Source organism: Lissotriton helveticus, chromosome 11 (assembly GCF_964261635.1).
Source record: "Lissotriton helveticus chromosome 11, aLisHel1.1, whole genome shotgun sequence".
Taxonomy (NCBI): domain Eukaryota; kingdom Metazoa; phylum Chordata; class Amphibia; order Caudata; family Salamandridae; genus Lissotriton; species Lissotriton helveticus.
The window spans coordinates 666,222,652-666,235,532 of NC_136072.1; the positions used below are offsets into that span (position 1 = coordinate 666,222,652).

General features: G+C 47.7%; 1 protein-coding gene across 4 annotated transcripts in view; it reads right to left on the bottom strand.

The window, feature by feature from the left end:
* The window catches only part of LOC144791749 (disintegrin and metalloproteinase domain-containing protein 28-like), a 3,662,699-nt gene that overhangs the window by 2,614,149 nt on the left and 1,035,669 nt on the right, over positions 1-12,881 (bottom strand). The window lies entirely within an intron of this gene.

Here is a 12,881-nt window from a genome sequence, read left to right on the forward strand (position 1 = left end):
AGACAGTCTTTCAAAAGGTCTCTGCATCGGGCCGGACGCCACAGTACAATGAATAAGAACAACTACTGACCAACATATCAGGGAGAGGGCCCAGCCCAGCCTCGTCTGGCCTCGGACGGCCTCAGACGGTCCCGCCCTTGTCCCGGGCTTCTCCCGGGATGCTCCCACGCAGCGGATAGGTGAGCCTACTTTATATCACGTGTGTTGGCTGGTGGGCGGGGCTGGCAGCTGAACGCAGGACCAGGTGTTAGGAATCAGGCAGGGACTCCTGGTAGTTCGAGTCCCTGTTAGCGTTCAGCGCGGCTTAACCTCTCCCCCCACAGCGTCCTCCAGGGCACGGAACAGCAGCACAGCACAGGTAACAAGCCTCTCCCAGCTCCTCTAGCGACGCGGCACCTGCAAAGCGGGTGCGGCGAGAAGGTTTTGAAGCGTGTGATGGCTGGTGGGCGGGGCTGGCAGCCGAACGCAGGACCAGGTGTTAGGAATCAGGCAGGGACTCCTGGTAGTTCGAGTCCCTGTCAGCGTTCAGCGCGGCTTAACCTCTCCCCCCACAGCGTCCTCCAGGGCACGAAACAGCAGCAGAGCACAGGTAATGAGCCTCTCCTAGCTCCTCTAGCGACATGGCACCTGCGAAGCGGGTGCGGCGAGAAGTTCTGAAGCGTGTGACGGCTGGTGGGCGCGGCTGGCAGCCGAACGCAGGACCAGGTGTTAGGAATCAGGCAGGGACTCCTGGTAGTTCGAGTACCTGTCAGCGTTCAGCGTGGCTTAACCTCTCCCCCCACAGCATCCTCCAGGGCACGAAACAGCAGCAGAGCACAGGTAACAAGCCTCTCCCAGCTCCTCCAGGGACGCGGCACCTGCGAAGCGGGTGCGGCGAGAAGTTTTGAAGCGTGTGATGGCTGGTGGGCGGAGCTGGCAGCCGAACGCAGGACCAGGTATTAGGAATCAGGCAGGGACTCCTGGTAGTTCGAGTCCCTGTCAGCGTTCAGCACGGCTTAACCTCTCCCCCCACAGCGTCCTCAAGGGCATGAAACAGCAGCAGAACACAGGTAACGAGCCTCTCCCAGCTCCTCTAGCGACGCGGCACCCTGGCATCTATAAGATTGGCTCCTGTTCGCATTAATAGAGACCAATTGCGCTCATTTATTGGGTTCATTGAGTATTACTCAAAGTTTGTAAAAAACTTCGCAAGTAAGACAGAACCCCTTAAGGTACTCATGAGGAAAGTTGTCAAGTTTTGTTGGGGGGATGTTCAGAAAAAATGTTTTGATAACATATAGCTAGAAATATGCAACGCAGGCATTTTGGTTCCTTTAGATGTAAATGCAAAAACTAATATCACTGTGGATGCAAGTGACACTGGCATAGGGGCTGTATTATCGCAGAATGATGGCACCACTGAAAAAACTGTGGCATTCTCTTCTCGCACTTTGACTTCTACTGAGCGCCATTACTCAGTTATAGAAAAAGAAACCCTGGCAGCTGCTTGGGGTGTGGAATATTTCAGGATGTATGTATGGGGGCGCAGATTTATGCTACGCACTGACCACAAACCTTTGCTTAAAATACTGTCACCAGGTGGAACAGGGAAGGGGTCAGCCAGACTTGCTCGGTTAGCCTCCAGGCTACAGGAATATAATTTTAATGTTGAATTCACATCAGGCTGGCGCAATGTCCAAGCCGATTGTATGTCGCGCCTGTGCTTAGACTGGGAAGAAGTAGACAAGACTGGCGTGTCTAAGAGAGAGAGAGAAGGAGCTATCTCTAGTGTTGAGGATGTGGTTCAGTGGAGTTAAGGTGCTGTCAGTAAAAAGGAATGGGCAGAGGCTATGTCTCAGGATGAAGTTCTTAAAGGCGTCATAAACCTCATTCTGAAGGGAAGACGTAGGCAAAGCACTTTGCCCATCAACATTAGACCCTTTAATGCAGTCATTGATGAGTTATCCACTGTCGCAGATCAAGTTATCATGCGCTGTGATAAGATAATTCCCACCATTTGGCAATCATAAGAGACTGTTTGATTTAGCGCATGAAAAACATTTGGGCCAAACTATTACTAAGAAACGTTTTGGAAATGAATTCTCGTGGCCAGGAATGAATAGTGATGTGGTTGATTGGGTTGAGAGATGCAGTGAGTGTTGCGAGAGCGAGAAAAGACTCAAGGTGGAACCCCAATCCGTCCCTAGTTTCATCCATGACCCTGGTGTGGTGTGGCACAGCATTTGCCTTGATTTTATCGGGCCTATGCCGGGTGTTCACCCCAGTAAAAGATTTGGCATGGTCGTAATGGATGTCCATTCAAGGTGGCTCATTGTGTATCTCCTCCCTGAAATAACCACTAGAGTTACCATTAGAGTACTACGCATGATCTTCAAAGAGGAAGGTTTTCCCACTGTCCTTATTACGGACAATGGGGCCCAATTGACTTCTAGTGAAATGAGAGAATTTCTAAGTGAGTGTGGTGTGAAACATTCACTCACCACTTTGTGCAACCTGCAATCCAATGGAATAGTGGAAAGAGCCAATTGCATGATTAAAGGAGCTATAAGTTTGGCTCTCACTAATAATCTTGACATAGATGAAACTTTGAGCGAATTAGTGTGGGCTTATCGCACAACTGAGAATTCCACTACAGGAGTAGTTCCCTTCATTGCCATGCGAGGCAGAAAATCAACTTCTAAACTAGTGCCTCCTTGGATCAGAGAATTGGTAGAAGGAAAGAATGTCAGTGGTAGCGGCGAGAGTACCCCTATGCATGCTTCCATGAAAGGACATACCCAGGAAAAGAACTCGACTAGTATTCATGTAGGTGACTGGGTCAAAGTTCGATCAGGACGCTGGGTCAGAGGTCTATGCAAGTTTCGTGGTCCCTTCAAAATTTGGGAAGTGCACCCTTTTTATGTTATGTTGGATAATTGAGAAAAATGGAACCTACGTAGAGTAGCAAAGTATTGCTCACGAGACCATTCTCCTAAGACCTTTGTTAGGAAGAATTCATGTTCAGGTTACATGTTGGCTCACGATCATCAATTGCTTAACAGTGCTCGTACTGATGCAGAGACGAGGGCACCAGGCCCTGGTGGGGACAACTTGAGCACTAGTCAAAGGGCAATTACCGTAAACGAGGTTTCTCATGATCTTCAAGGCACTCCACCTTACCAGAGACTCTTGTGAGTCAGGAGACTTCCTCAACATTTGCATGATTTCATGGTGGGATGACTCATTGCTCTCTGTTTTACGCTTCTGCTTTTCCTCTTCCCCGCCTTATTCTCTCGCCATTCTTCTTCCCTTTCTTCTTTCAAGTTCCCTACCTGCGTGTAGAGGGAAGGGGGGTATGTTATGATTTTGTTTATGCCGAGGCTCCGTTCCTCGCGCCACTGTGGAATGTTGGGGTCTGGGGATTCTATTGTGAGCGGTGCACACTGACCTGTCAGTTGACAGTTGCTGGCTGAAGGCAGCAGGTGCACTGACGCCGTGTTGTGGACTGGAATAAAGCTTTGAACCATACTTTGTCTTCGCCTCATGTTGTCCATCACAACAGATTTCTTATAAGATGTAATGGCTGCTAGGTGTACTCTGATGGAAAAGAATCGTAGCCCTGATTTAGCCAAATGAAGGAGATATGGGGTGGGTACATCCTCTTGACATGAAATTGAGTGGTGATCATTCTGTGTACACCACAAATAAAACCTTTTCTATTTTAAGGCATATGAACATCTAGTGGAGGGTCTCCTTCAGAATGTACATACACTCTTTGGGAAGCCCTAAATGTCAATAATGGAGGAATTCAGGAGCCATGCTGTCAAGTTCAGGGATGAAAGATTGCACTGGAGAGCTTACTCTGGGACTATAAGTATCATCCTGGTGTGAGACCAGTATAATTTGAGATTCACCGTTGGAATGAGAGGTGTTGGCAGAAATGTATGGAGAAATTTTCCAGACCAATTTATCAAAAGGGCATTTCCCCGCAACTTTGGCTGGGAGTATCAGGCCGCATAGTCATGGCAATTTCTGTTGTTGATGCCTGTAAACAAGTCTATGTAAGGATAGCCCCACTCCCAAAAGATTTCTTGCAAGGCATCGTCGTTGAGAACCCAGTCGTGATTGCCTTGGAAATTGCAAATTAGATTCTCTCTCTGACCATTTTTAGTTCTTTGCAGATGGATGGATGTTATTGTGGGATTCCTAGCTCGTGGTCATTTCTAGATGGTCTGGGCCTCCTGGGAAAGAGGACAAGAGTAAGTTCCTCCCTGCTGGTTCAGATAAGCATGGCTGTCATGTTGTCAGGTTTGACAAGAATGCAGTTGGTTGAGATTGTTGGAAAGAAAGAATTCAGATCCAAGTGGACTGCGCTTAGTTCCATATTTTTGCTGTGGTACGTTTCTTCTCGGTGTGACCACACACCCTATGTCTGAAGGGAATCCATGTGAGCTCCCCATCCCTGAAGGGAGGCATCTGTAAACAGGGTTTGACTAAGTGGCTCCTGGTGAAATGGTACCCCCTACCATGAGATTGCTCCGCTGAGACCACCCTAGGAGAGATTGTTGTGTAGTTTGTGATAACGTAAGTTTGTCTTCCCAGCAGTTGGAAAGTTGGTTCCACTGATCCTTCAAATACTGCTGTAGGGGCCTCATGTGCAACCTCGCATTCGGTACTATGAAGAAGCAAGAAGCCATGAACCCCAGAAGGGAGGCTATCTGTCTTGCAGAAGGATGATAAGACTGCAGAAGAGTGAGACATTTCAGAGCCAAGGAAGATAGTTTCCCCTCCGAAGGATACATTCTTGTGGACTGTGTATCCAGTGTGGCCCCTACCGATTGTAGGTTTTGGACTGGGTTGACTGTTGATTTTTGGTAGTTGATCTAAAGTCCCAGGCTTGAGTGAGTATATACACAGATGCAAAAATGCTCATTTGTTTGAGAAGGAGAGGAGCTTTTTATCAGCCAGTCGTCTAGGTAAGAATACACAAAGAACTTGTCTCTTTAGCATTCTGCGACCATGGCCATGCACTTTGAGAATGTTCATGGGGCTGATTTGAGGCTGAATGGGAGTACTTTGTTTCGGTAGTGCTGAGATCCCACCTGGAATCGGAAGTACTTTCAATGATTTGTGGAGATCGGGATATGGAAATATGCATATTGAAGGTCAATAGCATGCATCCAACTCCCTTGCTGCAACTGTGGGTAGATTTTGTGCAGAGCCAGCATTCTGAATTTTTCTCGGCATACGTACTTTAGCATTCTGAGGTCTAGGATGGGTCTCAACTCTTACTTTAGTCCTTTATTTTTACTAACAGGCAATGGGAATAGATTCTCAATTCCCTTTTATGACACAGGACCTCCTCTATTTCCTCTTTTTGCATTAAGGTGTTGACTTTCAAGTGGTCTAGCTGGTACTGGGACGTTTTTGTCAGAGGGACTGTCAGAGGATGGGACTTGAAGCAAGAGACTAATCACTATGCACAAAATTCAAGACCAATCTGTCTTTTGTAATGGATTGCCACTCTTCCAAGTAATTGACAATACTTCCCCCCCCCATGGAGCCAGGTATTTTGAAGGGGAAGTAACACTTGTTTTGCAGCATGTTTCCCTGGTGCTGCAGGCTGCTGTTGTTGCTGTGCACCCTGTTTTCTTGATCGCCTACAAGGGGGAAGTGAGATCTTGCCTGCTGTTGGTGCTGCTGTCAGTGAGGAGTTTGAACCCTCTGCTGAAAGAATCTTGAATCGTAGCGTCTGTAACACCTATGGAACTCTTTCTTTTTCTCAAGGGTTATAGCCTTGAGAATGTCCAGCTCCATCTTCATCATGGACATCTCTTCATCAGCATGAGAACTGAAGAGGGTTTTACCAGAGAATGGAAGGTTGTTTATGTGATGTTGAGCCTCAGGCTTTAATCCTGTGAGGCAGTCAGCAAGATCTTCTTGCACATATACCATGTGCATATCCATGTGCTGCCAGATCTGATGCATCTTCACTGATGATCTGATTGGAGACCAGGCCATCTTCATTAAGAACCTCCTGGAAATGTTGTCTAGGAAATGTCCCAGTGTGATATCTAGGCATATCACACAGGATAGAAAAAGTAATTTAAAAAGTAATATGTAAAGAAACATGCAAAGTAATATAAAAAGTAACTGTAAAGTAATTTTGACAGTGTATTTACCTATAAACAAGCTAATTGCACCCAACTGCATTCCAATTGTATTGAACTGCATTATACCTGCAAAAGTATTACTTCACTTACCCACAACAGGCCTGGCTTGGTTCTAGAAATAAAATAACTCAATAACATTTTTATACAAACATATTGGCCTGAGTTCAGTCTTTGAGTGCGTGACATCGTTTCTGAATGTAAACAATACATGCTTAACACTACCCTCTGATAAAGCCTTACAGCTCGCCCACACTAGTCCAAATAGAGAGTAAGATATTATCTCCTTTTACTTCTGCCTACCTTTAGGGTTCCACTGGAACCAGGGCACACTATACCTTCCTTTGATATGGTATATACACAGCCAGCTTCCTACACAGGGCCACCCCCAATTCTCATCCTCCATGGGACCCACATCTCCCTCCAATTCCACCCGTAGAAGGCGAAAAAGGTCCAGTGAATTATTTTCTTGTAAACTCGGGAAACTGCCTTAAACGGCATGGAGTCCAGAAATAATCAATCCTCCATGGGTGAGTAATCTGGTAGTTGTTCCCAGGAGGGCAGGTGGCACCTCAATGCATGTCTCAATTGGTAGTATCTAAACATCTCCCCCTGCTCCAAGGCATATTCGGTCTAGAGCTCAGTGAAGGGAAGGAGTGATACCCCTCTCCAGAAGTCTCCCAGTTTGTCTACCCCTATCAGACTCCATCTTATGTGGTTTGACAGTAACTTAACCTCCCCAAGGTGGTCACTATCCTACAGCGGGGTCTCAGCTATCAACTTATCTCCCACCCTAGGTATTTGTTTGCCGCACGCCAGGCCTGCGCTACTGCCAGAAAGTGAAACTGAAGTGCGTGCCACCATTCCTTCCCATATAGGAGGGCTGGGTTCCTCCGGTCGCCCATAGCCCCACGGTCAACTCTGTAGGCCAGTTCGTCCCTCTCACTAAACATGCATTCATTTACCACCATTAGCTGAGCAGCCCACTAATAGGCCCGGAGGTCCTGAATTGCCAGGCCTCCATCAAATACTCCGCATTGGAGTTTTGTAAGGGATATTCTCAAACTGCTTCCATCCCAGGGCAGCATCCGCAACGCAATGTTAACCTTGCTAAAGACAATCTCAGGGACCCTGTAAGGGGTGTTTTGAAGTATGTATAGCATGTGGGGTAGGGTCATTTTAAAGAGCGCAGCTCTTCCCATTAGGGAAATCAGGAGTGCCCTCCAATGGGTCACGTCTGCTCAGAAACGCTGAAATTGATGAAATAAATTTTACTGTTGGAATTTATTCCTGCTCCTAGTAAAGTGGATTCCCAGGTAGCAGAATCCCCAACTCTCCACCGGTGCCAGGCATCTTGGTGGAAGGGTGAGCTCGTCCTCCGAGATTAGGAAAATCAGGGACTTATCCCAATTAATTTGGTAACCTGAATAATTCCAGAATAAGTTGAAAATGTGAAGGATACGCAGATTGAGAAGCGGACCTCTTTACGTAGAGCAAGATATTGTTTGCGTATAAAGAGATATTTTACTCCCACTCTCCCCTGCTCCTGACCTCCCATATAAGGGGGTCCTGGTGAACTCAATCTGACAGGGGCTCCAAGGCAAATATCATTGGTGAAAGGGGGCAACACTGCAACGTGCCCCTGGCTGACGAAAAGGCACATGATACTGCACCGTTCACATGTACTCTTGCCATAGGATCGTTATATCATAGGCGAACCCATGAGCAAAATTTAGGACCAAACCCCAGTCTAGGTAGAACCGCAAAGACATAAGGCCACTCAACGCTATTGAAGGATATTCTTATATTTAGGGAGAGCACTTCCACCTCCTTGGAGTCGTGTTTCACCATCATATGCATCACTCCATATAATAGCCGCAGATTTAGTTGGGTGCCCCGTCTCAGCATAAAGCTGGACTGGTCCGGGTAGTTGACTGATGTTATAACTTCAGTCAGTCTGTTTGCCAAGGTCTTGGCTAGTACCTTGGGTTCCATATTGAGTAAAGATATCGGGTGGTACGAACTGCAGGCAGCTGGGGGTTTGCCCTTCTTGGGAATCACCACGATTTTGGCTGTCTCTGGTCTATCGGGAGGACCCCGGCATCTCTTGTGGACAGGAACATGTTGAGAAGGTGGGGGGCAATCTTGTGGGTTACACATTTGAACAATTCAAGTGGGAGGCCATTAGGTGCCGCCTTTCCCGATTTGAGTCCTCTAAGTGCACCTTCAATTTCTTTTACCGTCAAGTCCTGTTATAAGGCCTTCCTTTTCTCCTCAGAGAGGAATCGTGGTGTCAGGGTTTCCAGAAGCTCCATACAAACTCCAACAGATCTGTGGGTCTTGGGTGCATACACGTTCTCATATGTTGCAAACGTGTCATCTATGTCTCCACTCATAGTGTGCACCTCACAACTGTGGTTGTGTATTTCAGCTACCCAGTTTCTGCTCTTGTCCCGTTTAGCCAACCAGGTAAGAAGCTTGGTAGCCTTATCACCCATGCCAAATGACCTACTCTGTACCACTAGGGCATGGGCTCTCACAGCATTCTCTGTAATATCCTTAATTTCCTGCTGTTGTAGGCGTAAGCAATTGCCCCGATCTTTCCCCGGGGCCTCCATCCTCAGCACTACATCCTCCGACCTGATCTCCCTTTCTAAGGGCCAACACCGTGCCAAACTATTTTTTCGTGAACCAAATAAGAGCCTGGCCATGCCAACGTAGCACTTCCTGTGGGGTGCATCGCTGAACAGTGGGGTGCATGGCTAATCCACTGATCTATCACTGCGTTGGAAGCAACGTTCAGTGGTGCCCTCCACTATCTGGTCCTGTATCTACCTATCTTTCAACTGCCATGTCGCTATTCGAGGTGGCAGAACTGTATGCCTGGCCAGTCACTTAAGAGAGGTAACTACTGTAGGTAGCTGTCTCTGTATATACTATTCCAAAGTGAGGTATAATGTGCACCGAGTTCAGTGGAACTCGAAAGGTAGGCAGAGGTATAGTTAGATAGCACCTCACTCTCTATTTGTGGTAGTGTGGTCGAGCAGTAAGGCAGTATCAGAGGACAGTGTTAAGCAGTTGTTGTACACACTCAGTCAGCAAATGAATTCACCCACTCAAAGACTGAACTTTAGACCAATTGTTTTTGTATAAAAATATTCTTTTCGTTATTTTATTTTTTAGAAGTAAGCAAGTCTGGCACCAGTAAGTTGATAAATGTTTTGCAGTAAATTTAAAATGCAATTGCAAATGTACTTTGAAATGGTTACAGTTTGAATTACTGGTAATGCAATACTGTGAAATGCTGTACATATACCTTTTATTGACTTTTGCAATGAAAATTACAGGTAAGTTACTTTTATGTTACTTTTGAGATTACTTTTTAGATTACTTTTTCTACTCAGTGTGATATGCCTAGATATCACACTGGGACATTTTCTAGAGAAAAGGCTGAGTCATTTTTGCACAATTGTTATTTTTCAGGTTTCCATACAAATCAATACTACACAGAACATTTTTCAGAGAAAAACAGTCAATAGGTTCCTATGGAGAGAAATGAGGTTAACAGTTACTATGTGAGTAATTGTTCTCTGGAGATGCGCATCTGTGGTTAGAACAAGGGTTACCCCAGGGTGAAGGATGCACTCTCATTACACCCTCAGCAGCATTAGGGCAGCCGGGTCCAGAGTGCTGAGGCCCAATGTTATCCAATGGAGGATAGGGGGCCTCCTGTTGGTGGCTGCTGGAAAGCAGGCCACTGGGCTGGGGGAGCAAAGATCCTGGACTTTAGCTTAGGGCAAATGGGGAAACAAAGTAGCACCAAAGGTGCACCCTCAGCGGCAGTAGGGCGGCTGGGTGCAGGGTGCTGTTTCAACGTAGGGCGCCCTGTTGGTTTCAATGGAGATCCTCCGGTTTGCAAAGGCACTGCAGACTCAGGGATGAAGATCTTCTGGGAGCGCCCACCATTGCGAGAGGTAAGTTGGGAAGTTAGGGGTTGGTTAGTCACCATTGGTTTGGGCACCCAAGGCTGTGGGGCTTCAGATGCAGGGGTGTCTTTTTCTGGGTCGGATGTTCTTACCAGCTCCTTGTCGCAGTTAGGGGGGCCTTCTCGATATAGGCAGCAGAAGTCGGCTTGAGGCAGGTCAGGGGTTGCTGGATCTTGGGTCAGGATCGCCGGGGTGACCTCCTCGTGGTGTTTGCCCACTCGAGCTCGGGCCATAGACGGTGGGTGCACAATGGGGCGGATTTCCGGTGTCCGGCTGGAGCCAGAGGTTGCAGATAAACAAATCCAGTCTTCACAGGAGACATAGGATTTGTAGTTGAAGGTAGGCAGGTCCTCCAGGGTTTCGGAGGTTGCTGGCTGCAGGACACACCAGGATTTTGCAGGAGCATGTTCGAGGGGGAGACAGGCCGGTAGCGCTGGGGCCAAGTCAGTGGGCGTCTTCCTCTTGTTAGCTGCTGCACGGCTGTTCGGTCCTTCTTATTCGTCTTGTTGCAGGTTCTTGTCTGAGGATGCAAGGTTCAGGGGAGACCCTAAATACTAGATTTAGGGGCATTACAGGTAGGTAAAAGGCAGGGACCAATGGCTTCCGTGCCTGGGGTGGGTACACCCCCTATTATGCCACCCTACAGTGGGAGGGGGTATGAGCCTGTCCCTGGTTGGTTGAGTCCCCCCATCTTCAAGATGGCGTGGACTGAGAGTTGTGCTTCACCTCGCCTCACCCACCTGAGGGGTGGGGTTGGCAGAAGTGGACAAACCTCTCTTCCTCACTTGTTTTTCCTGCAGGTTCTCCCACCCAAAGTGGGGGTCAAAACCAGTGGGGACCAGGTGCTGAGAGCAGCAAGTGGCCTGGGGAAGCTCACAATGGCGGCAAGCCTTTGAAGTTTCCCCTTCATGGACCCTGCCCATCCTGGGGGAGGAAGCTTGGCACCTCGTCCCAGGATGTGCATTGTTTCAGGACCCAGAGAGTAGCAGGCTCTAAACCCTGGGGTCCAGAAACATGTCTGGTGGTGGCAGCTGAAAGCAGCCACTCCGCCTGGACCCTAGTGGTAGGTTAGGTTTCAGGGGGCATCTCTAATATGCCCTCTGTGTACATTTTTCATTAACTCCCACACTGGCATCAGTGTGGGTTTAATGTGCGGAGAAGTTTGATACCAAACTTCTCAGGTTTCAGTGTAGCCATTATGGTGCTGTGGAGTTCGTAATGACAAACTCTCAGCACCTTATACTCTTAATGGCAGCACTACACTTACAATGTCTAAGAATGGACTTAGACACTGTAGGGGTACAGGGCTCATGCACCTGTACCCTCACCACTGGTATAGTGCACCCAGCTAGAGTGGTGACTGATCTATGCCGGGGCAGTTGGTTGTAGGCATGGCACACAGGGATGTGTGCCATGTTGACTCGTCACTTTGTTCTGTACCTAGACATGCAGCCTGAAAAGGCAGTGTGTGAGTGTCACGGTACTGGACCTCTAAGTCTGGCACAATAAGTGTTGCAGCCCTTTGAGGCCTTCTCTGGTCACAGTACCCTGGGTACCTGTGGTACCATTTACCAGGGGCTGACCTGTGGGCAGAGATGCCAATAGGGTTTAGGCTTCAATGCAGTTTTAGGGAAAGAACATAGGCCCTGGGTACCTGATTGGCAAGATCCCAGGGCACACTCAGTGAAGCACATCAGCAATTCAGTAAAAAGTGGGGGCAATCATGCAGAAAGAGGACACTTTTTCACAACTACTGATATACCTCACGCCAATTGTTGAGTGTCACGAAAATGGCCCACCATGTCACAGTGAGTAAATATGTAATCCAACTGGGAGAGACTGCCATGTATAGCTGAAAGGTGGGTATATTGGCACCCAGTTGTGTGTTGTGACCTTTATAGGTCCACCAGCCCCATTGAGTCTGTGAAGGATTTTACAGTCTCTTTCCTTCCCGGCTATCTATCAGGTGTAATAGACATCATGTCATTCATGTGTGTTTGTGTTCTTGGATATTTCTGGCTAGGTGCTTGTCTGTGTGCGTCAGTTCGCATTGGAGAGTGTGTGCTCTCATTGGTGGGTGCCTGTGCATGTCTGTGCGTGTGATGGTGTGTGCATGCTGGATTTGTTATTTTGGTCCCCTACACGTTGTTTTACTTCCCTGGGACAACAATTGGACATTGACCAGACCTTGAACCTATCCCCTAAATTGCCTACACATTAGGACTTGGAACCTGCGGAACTTACCCCAGACTGGAGACCTAGCGATTTGGCTGATGCCCGGTAGAGCTACCATATAGCTTAAGAGGAGATGGGTTGTGGACTCCCCCTCCCTGACGTCACCTACCCAGCCGGACCTTGGGCAGATTTTCCCCTCGTCTCTACATCCTGTTTTCCTCCTACCCCTTCTTTTCTTGATACTTATGTAATTTTTAACTGATGTAATTTGCAACATTATTGTCCCTCATGTAAAGCGCTCTGATTCCATCGGGTCTAGCCAGCGCTATATAATAACTCATTAATTAAATATGTTCCCATTCAGTACTCTTTCTCCCTTTGTCTACGTCCCCAGCTCCTAGCTCCTATCCACTCTCCACTAAATCTCTCACCTTGCCTGCTAGTCTGCCTAGCCCCCTGTCCATTGTGCCCTTTGACTAAGCACTCCTTCTCCCCTTGTTGGGGAAAGATCGATTATTTATACTCTGGAGTCTCAGCGTACCCGCTGAGAGAGTACACTGTGTCTAGGGAG